This window comes from Quercus lobata, chromosome 5 (genome assembly GCF_001633185.2).
Source record: "Quercus lobata isolate SW786 chromosome 5, ValleyOak3.0 Primary Assembly, whole genome shotgun sequence".
NCBI classification, from domain to species: Eukaryota; Viridiplantae; Streptophyta; class Magnoliopsida; order Fagales; family Fagaceae; genus Quercus; species Quercus lobata.
In genome coordinates, this window is record NC_044908.1 from 76,492,911 (window position 1) to 76,501,738 (window position 8,828).

General features: G+C 31.7%; 1 long non-coding RNA gene across 2 annotated transcripts; it reads left to right on the forward strand.

Annotated features, from left to right (window-relative positions):
• Positions 1–2,026: 2,026 nt before the first annotated feature.
• Positions 2,027–6,176, forward strand: LOC115992819. 2 transcript variants are annotated; one of them, XR_004092677.1, is made up of 5 exons: positions 2,027–2,483; positions 3,821–3,903; positions 4,007–4,192; positions 4,966–4,994; positions 6,045–6,176. It is a non-coding gene; the product is annotated as an uncharacterized LOC115992819 (long non-coding RNA). The 2 variants fall into 2 exon arrangements; XR_004092676.1 differs by lacking the exon at positions 6,045–6,176 and having other exon boundaries at positions 2,030–2,483; positions 4,099–4,192.
• The last annotated feature ends 2,652 nt before the right edge of the window (positions 6,177–8,828 follow it).

Here is an 8,828-nt window from a genome sequence, read left to right on the forward strand (position 1 = left end):
ATCCTAATGTTTTCAAATTTAGAAGTTAACTGGTGTAATTTGTTGATTTTGATAGCTTTTGTGCCTTCGTGCATAGTTTGGAGGATATTCCAAGCAGTATGAGCAACCTCAACATTAGAGATTCTCTTAAATTCCTCCATAAAAATAACGTTAAAGATAGCATTCATAGTTTTGCTATTAAACGCGGTTGCTTCTTTTTGAGAAGTTCGCCACTCACTAACAGGAGTAGTGGGCTTCTCCCATCCGTATTCGACGGAGTTCCAGACTCTCTCATCAATTGATTTCAAGAATGCTTTTATCCTTACTTTCCAATAAGCATATTTATTCCCATCAAAGTGAGGAGGAATAACAAGAGAATGTCCGTGTTTCATGACAACAAGGGTCAAGGATCAGCTCAGTGATCAAAAGATCAATAACAAGAGAGCAACCTACTCTGATACCACTTGATAGTTTTTAGACCCCTTAAAAACACAATTGGCTTAACCTAGGTAATTAGCCAAGTTGTTACTTATTCCAAATTAACTAATCTAGGTTATCACAATCAAAACAATTATATTATGCAAAGCAGCGGAAAAATAAATAACACAATGATATGATCACCCAGGAAACCAAACTGGTAAAAACCTGGGGAGAATTTAACCTAGCTATCCTCAAGATAAACCTGAATCCACTATAAAAGAATCAAAATTGTTCAACAGGACTTAGACCACTAACATCCTATTGCTACCCACCAATAGAAACTTATTGACACAACCACGTGCAAACTCCGAAACCACGGATTCCTTCTTTCTTGGATTCTCCAGCAAGTACAAGCACACCCACTTGTATTTCTTTAAGTTCTTATGGCAGTAACTGAACGATCATCAAGCTCTTGAAGAAATCTCATTCTTGATAATCCTAAGCTTGTGTAAAGGAAAGCTCCTCACAGATCTCACAAGAGATTTACACAAACAGCAATATGAGCAACACTAAAACGTGGCTAGGGTTTGCCTTTTATACCTAGGGCAAATTAGAAAACCCTAAACGTTTTAAAACACAACTAGGGCTAAGTTGGAATTCTGCAGAAAACGCCTTTGACCCGATTTTCGATTGATCGAAACTAAGCTTCGATCGATCGAACCAGGCCGAGAAGCTTAAATGGTTCCTGCATCAGCTTATTCCAACTTTACATAAATGAACCAACTTTGAGCAAGTCTAAACACGACTAAACATCTTGTTTTGATCAGGGTTTGCCAACAATACACATTAGAGTTCTAAATACATAAAATCGTAAGTCTTTAGAACCTAACAGTTTTAATAAAAAATTCATAAAGATGAACAAATGTATTAAGTCTTAAAAATGATATTAAAGTTTTTTTTTCAATGCTATTTTGTCAACTAGTTTTTGTGGTCACACTTGCTTATCAATTAAAACTAATTTTATTTTATCTTTATATATTTTTTCTATCTATTTTAGTTTAGATTGATGAATGTTAAATTTTTGTGTGTGTATAATATTTTCTTGTAGAATATCACTTTTTTATATATAAAAAATGACGGTCTTTATGTTATATTATCATTCACATTTTTCAACTGATCATAATAACATCTCGAACTTGAGTTGATTCTTCATTTCAAAAAAAAAAGTGCTCTGTTTCCGTTGAAGATCTATACCTAGTGGGGATATAATTCCAAATTTATTGTAATTGGAATCTTACAAAATCTACAATTAATGTTCAGCAAATTGTATAACACAAATAATATTTCATATATATTTCAGTTTACCAGGGTAAGTTTTCACATTCCATTCAAACCATGCTAACCTTATATAATTTTTTTTCTAAATTTTCATTTATGAACGTATCTTTGAATGTAATAGTTTCGAGGCAAGTACAAGACAGTATAAGTCACCATTTACTTATTTGATAATAGATGGGTCATTCTACTGTACCCCCTATTTGTTTTGGGGGGTACGGTACCCTCCCTAATCCTAACCATTAATTTTTCATTGTTTCAATCCTGGCCATTCATTTAATTTTAATGGAAACCTGTTACTGGTAAAGTAGGTCAGTGTATATAAACTAAAAAAAATTAAGATGGTTCCTATCTCAGCCTTTTCTCTTTCTCTTGCGTTCTCTTCTTGTTCCTTTGGTTCTCCGATTCTTTCTTCTTCCTCTCTCAGATTTTGCTCTTGCGTTCACTCCACTCCCTTATATTCATGGTCACATTATATTCCTGTTTTTCTATCATTCTAGGTATGATAGAAAAAGCTACAAAATTTTACAAAGGTTTCCGATCTGCAAATCAGAAGCGGCTTGAAGATAGAGATAGGTTGTTGCAGGTAATTCATCTCTACAATACGATTCTGTCGTTTCTTGCCCTGCTGAGTGAGGAGAAATCATAGGATCTGAGATCAAGCAGTGATTTTCATGGCAAAAAAATCGTTCTTCAAGAAAACAAATCCATATCCAGCAAAAGAAATTTCCGACTCTAACCATCCTCAGGTTGGTATTTCTTAGTCTAGATCCCTACCTCTAGATTGGCAAAATATGGGTTCTTTAATTCTTTGTAGGTCATGTATCTGTTTGGGGAAAAAAATTTCTTTGGTTTTTTCAATTCAATTAATAATAGAAATTTATGCCATGTAATTGATATTTGACATGCCATAAGGTTCTTTTCCTCTCTTTCTTCTTTTGATTTTCTTGGATTTTATGATGTGAGAAGATAATGTTGAATTGTGATTGAGTTAGTAAATAGGATTCAGGATGGAGGAATTTTTTGCATTTAAAGTTTGGGTTTTTATTTTTTTATTTTATTTTTTTTAAGAGTGCTTATGCATTTACATGTTTGTAAAAATGCCAGAAAGGGCTTTTGTTTATTTATTTAATATTTTTTTTCCTCTATGCATAATGTTTCCTTTCCTTAGTTATTTAATAGGCCATTGTAATGTTTTTGATGTGTTTGGATTCGGTTGGCTTCTTGTCATGGCAATAGCTATGCTTTGCCATGCTTGGCTGAGCTTTGCATTTGAGCCTGAGGATAATGTCTTAGTTCTTCTGAAAAAGAAAGAAAATCATGTCTAGTATTCTATGTTAACGATTTACTCGTGTTCTTAGTGTTTTTAAGAAATAGCCTTTATTGGTCCAAAGGTCTACACGTGGAAACTATCATGATGACTATTATGATCATCATCATCATAGTTTCCATATGTAAACCTTTGAAAATGATAATAAATAGTCAAAATAAGAACTTATGGAACCTTGGTATGAAAGTAGTAATAATTCTAGAGAATTACAACATCTTTCTTCCATAAAAAAATAGAAACAAGCTGTCCTAACTCCTAACAGACACAGTAATTCAGCAAAAAAAAGAAGAAAAAATGATGTTTTAATTCATAAAAGTAGAGAACTTAAATAGTTTGCATTTTTGCAATAAATATTATATTAATGGGTACAACAATGTTTGCATTGTAATTTTCATCTAGGACTTCAGAATATGAGGACAATTATGCAGAATGCAAAAGAACTCTTGAGGTTTATATCCTTGAGATTTACCTCTCATTAAATGGAAGTAATAGTTGCTCTGTTTGCCAATACAGTCAGGTGACTTCTACACTAAATTGGTATCATGAATACTGTTGATATCAAAGACTAAAGTTCAATTGGCTTAAGAAATTTGTTGGTTTCTGAAGGGTGCACTAGTTGGCTCACACAAGGGGAGTTGCCGTTTATACAATACATCTAGTACTAGTTTAGAAAGCTCTCTGTGTGTGCATGGTTGGTTTAGTCAAGTTTTTTGTGCACTAACTATTAATAACTTCTTTATCTGTTCATACTTTCAGAGAATAAGTTGCAATAAAAAAGCCAAATCAATCTTTAGAACAAGAAGAAGAAATCTCATCACAAGAAAATCTCTGGTTTCTAGGTAATCTGGTGGCTCTACCTTCTTGTACTTTTTATGAGATTATTATAAATTCAACTACAATTAACTTGCCGATTTTGTTCTATTTTACTCTCTCCTTGTTCAGCTGATTTTCACTTGTAAAGATGGTTTGTATGCCTACTTTGAGAGACAAGTTTGGTTGATACTTTTCAGTTGCTGATCAGTTTATCTAAACAGTTTGCTCTAGGTAGTTCATCAAAAGTTCTCATCACATCTGCAGATTCACGAATTTGGGTTGTCGACGGTATTGATCTGGTTCACAAGTTTAAAGGTATAAATAAGATACATCAAATTTTGTCTTCATTTGTTGTTGTTACTTTTCATTTTTTATTATTTATTAACATGAAAATACTTGATACATGAAATTTTTGTCTTAAATCTGGTTGAAATAATTAATATCATTGTACCTCCAAAAGTTGATACCTTTCTTCATTTCCTGGAGTTCTCAATGGTACTTTCATCGTGCAAAGTGTTAAAAAATTGCTTTGAACTTAATGGCCCTGGTACTCCATGGCTAACTCTTAAATTTAGGCTGCAATAGTTCTGACTTGCAACTATTAAAATATTGTAAATATTTGATCTTTAGGAAGGACAATGGTTAAGTCACTAATTTGAAGAGCAAGAACCTATTGTTAAGCCACTGTGGATCACAAATTTTTTTTATAAACCATTATAGTAGCCTTTTAGTTACAATACGCTAAACCTGTGACCTTTGGAAATATGGTGTAGCACAAATGTGCTTGACTTGGTGCTCTTTAGAGGCGTGTAGAACTTACCTATAAAAGAAACTACATAATAAATTAGTTGAACTTTTCAATAAAATTACTTATCAAAAAAATAAATAAACAAATTAGTTGGAAAAAAACTTGCTGTCAAAAGGCATGAATCTTTGAGTTGGACCTTATCAAAAACTTATCAATATTTTGTTATAAATTTTAAGGACATTAATTTATTTTTAACTCTTGTGTTCCTTATGTGTTTATCACTTTAGTCATAATGTCTTTATTATATGCTTTATTTGATAAATTCCCCTTTGATATGCAGAAAACTACCAGAATTCTCTATTCAATGAGGTGTGCTCTTATGAACATCTCATTCTTCTAAGCGTTGATAGTTATACCATGTAAATGCAAGATACTTTAGTTACCACTTGAGCTGCAAAAAGGACAATAAGAAATTCCTACAAGTTAGAAGTTGCCATGTTCAAAACTTAGGAATGAATAATCCAGACATGTAGACCAATTGCAAGATGCAGTTGATTCTCTTTTTCAATTATTGCCATGATGGTATTCAAATATAGATGTGAAGAAAAACATTGTAGTGGATTTCTTTGTAAATGAATTTTTTCCTTCTTATGATGAGCAAGTAGCAGAGTAAGTGGAAGTCAAGATACTTATAATGGATTTCTTTGTAGTTCCTCAACTTCCTTTAGATACACTTTTTTTTTGGCTGAAAGCTTCCTTTAGATACTTTACAACAAGAGACCTGTTTGTAGTGCATGAAACTGGGTTGTATATCATTTCACGTTATCGTTATTATGAGGTAAAAAACACTATATTTAGCTCCAAGTGCAAGTGGTGGTACGTTTTCTTTGGACCATCTATGGCATATACAAATAGAACTAATGAATTATTTATCCTTTCGTATATGAACTTGTGGAAAAAATGGTTTCATATAGCATTCAGATCAAGAGAGAAAAAATATTATGACACCCAAAATTTGCCAAATCAATGCAAAACATAAAATAAAATAAAAAATTACATCAGTTTATGTATCACTTGTGCAAAATATGAAATTTAAAATTTCAAAATATTTTAAAATAAATGGCTGAGAGGGGGTCATATGTGATGTTTGTTCTACTGAATGACTTTCCAAGGCTAACTCAAGTATATGGCCGTGTGCTAACTACTTCCTAGTATTGTAGTTTTCAAGCTATAATAAGTTTTGTCCATGTTTAAAGATTGTTTTGAGAAAAATCTGTAGATACATAATGTCTTTCATTTCTACATAAGTTTATCACTAATACAATCATCACATAATGTCCTGCTTTTTTTTTCCCCTTTCCTTTGTTTTATTGCCTAATTTATTTTATTTAACTCATTGCTTCTTTTTATTCTCCTTAGAAAAATACAAAAGCATGTGCTTATAAAAACAAAGTTATTGACAATTGGAGGACATTGAGATCTTGTGTGGGAGGAATAGAGCTCCTAGAGTTGGTGCAAAATATATGGACGATGTAGTTGAAGCTATGATTGAGGAAGGAGAAATGTGAGAAAAGAACTGTCACATGTGATGTTAGAACTACACAATGTGAGGATGAAATCGTCAAATGTGAGAAAAATGTAAGGGAACCACCATATGTGAGAAAAGAACTGTCACATGTGATGTTGAAATTGCACAATGTGAAGATGAAATCGTCAAATGTGAGAAAAAAGTAAGGGAACCACCCAATGTGACAAAAAAACTGTCACATGTGACAAAAGAACTGTAGATGCGATGTTTGTACTACTTAATATGATAATGAAACCATCAAATTTGTGGAAAAAGAAATCATTATATGTGACGATAGAACTGTCAAATGTGATATTGGAATTGCACAATGTGATAATAGAACCGTCAAATGTGAGGAAAAAAAATAAGGGAACCACCAAATGTGAGAAAAGAACTGTCAAATGTGATGTTGAAATTGAACAATGTGAGGATGGAACAGTCAAATGTAAGAAAAAAAGTAAGGGAACCACCAAACTGTCACATGTAATGTTGGAACTGCACAATGTGAGGATGGAATCATCAAATGTGAGAAAAAAGTAAGGGAACCACCAAATGTGAAAAAAGAACTGTCACATGTGATGTTGGAATTGCAAAATATAAAGATGAAACCGTTAAGTGTGAGAAAACAATAAAGGAACCACCTAATGTGACAAAAGAATTGTCACATGTGATGTTGGAATTACACAATCTGAGGATGGAACCGTCAAATGTGAAAAAAATAGAGTAAGGGAACCACCAAATGTGACAAAAGAACTGTTACATGTAATGTTGGAACTCCACAATGTGAGGACAAAACCGTCAAGTGTGAGAAAAAAGTAAGGGAACCACCAAATGTGAGAAAATAACTATCACATGTGATATTGGAACTGTACAATGTGAAGATGAAACCGTCAAGTGTGAAAAAAAAGTAAGGGAACCATTCAATGTGACAAAAGAACTGTCATATGTGATGTTGGAACCGCACAATATGAGGATGGAACAGTCAAATGTGAGAAAAAAAAAAGTAAGGGAACCACCAAATGTGAGAAAAAATTGTCACATGTGATGTTGGAACTGCACAATGTGAGGATGGAACCGTCAAATGTGAGAAAAAAGTAAGGGAACCACCAAATGTGAGAAAAGAACTGTTATATGCGATGTTGAAACTGCACAATGTAAGGATAAAACCGTAAAGTGTGAGAAAAAAGTAAGGGAACCACCCAATGTGAGAAAAAATTATCACATGTGATGTTGGAACTACACAATGTGAGGATTGCACTGTCAAATGTGAGAAAAAAGTAAGGGAACCACCAAATATGAGAAAAGAACTGTCACATGTGATGTTGGAACTGCACAATGTGAGGATGAAACTGTCAAGTGTGAGAAAAAAGTAAGGAAACCACCCAATATGACAAAAGAACTGTCTCATATCTGATGTTGGAACCGCACAATGTGAGAATAGAACGGTTAAATGTGAGAAAAAAAAGTAAGAGAACAACCAAATGTGAGAAAAAAAATATCATATGTGAGGATGGAACCGTCAAATGTGAGAAAAAAATAACCTGATGTAGTAGGTTACCTACTAGTGGGTACCATACCCTCCCTTTTTTTGGGGGGTACCGTAGAATTACTCTTGATTAATCCCTTTTTTTTTGGTATATTTTGTAACCAGTTTCAACTTGATGCTTGCCTTATAAACATTAACATAAACATATAATTTAAAAATTACTAATTTACATTCAAAACACTAAATTCAACAATTAATAATTTACATAAACCAGGAAAATATTGTTAGGTGACACTCTTTTGTGTAAAATATTGATAGTTGACCTACTTTCAAAAAAAAAAAAAAAAGCTTTAATGAACTTGGAAATATATAATTATCATTTACAAATTATGACCATTTCCTTTGTGCTAAATTGTCAAAGTGGACTCTCAATATCAACTTTTTGTTTTTATTTTTTATAATATGGGTGTCCACAACTTTTTGAACATTTTATTATATACATTCTAAGCATAGAATGAACATTTTACCTCCTTACTTTGATTTTAAAACTTGCATCCAATTACTAATGAGTAAAATTTCTAATTATATTTTAATCATTTTTAGGGCTAAGATATATGAGGTATTTTTTTTCCTCGAAGCACATTGGCAAGAAATCAACAATCAAAATCAACATTATGTATTTTATTACTTCTATTAGTGATGATATCATCAAATTCCAATCAATGATAGACTGAGTATTTGACTCCAAAGGTTTTACAATATAAATATTTTAAAATTAACTTAAACATATGTATATACATTAAAAAAATGCTAAATTTAAGGATTAATTATTTACATAAACCAAAAAAAAAAAACTATTTTAACAAATATACACATTACTTAAATTTAATTTTTTATATGCAAAAATTCATAAAGAATAATAAATTTAAAGATTTTTGAAATTATTAGTAAATATATATATTTTTTGTACTTTTTTTTTTTTTATATCTTGGATTTAAAGAACTACTTCTTATTTATTATTTTTCCATTATCATTTTTTTTTTCTTTTATATGTTTTGGACTGTCGAATACATTGATAATTTAGTAAAGATTTTCTTTATGTTTTTCTTAATACAACATAGCACGTATGAAAGTGATTTCCTCTTAGAAG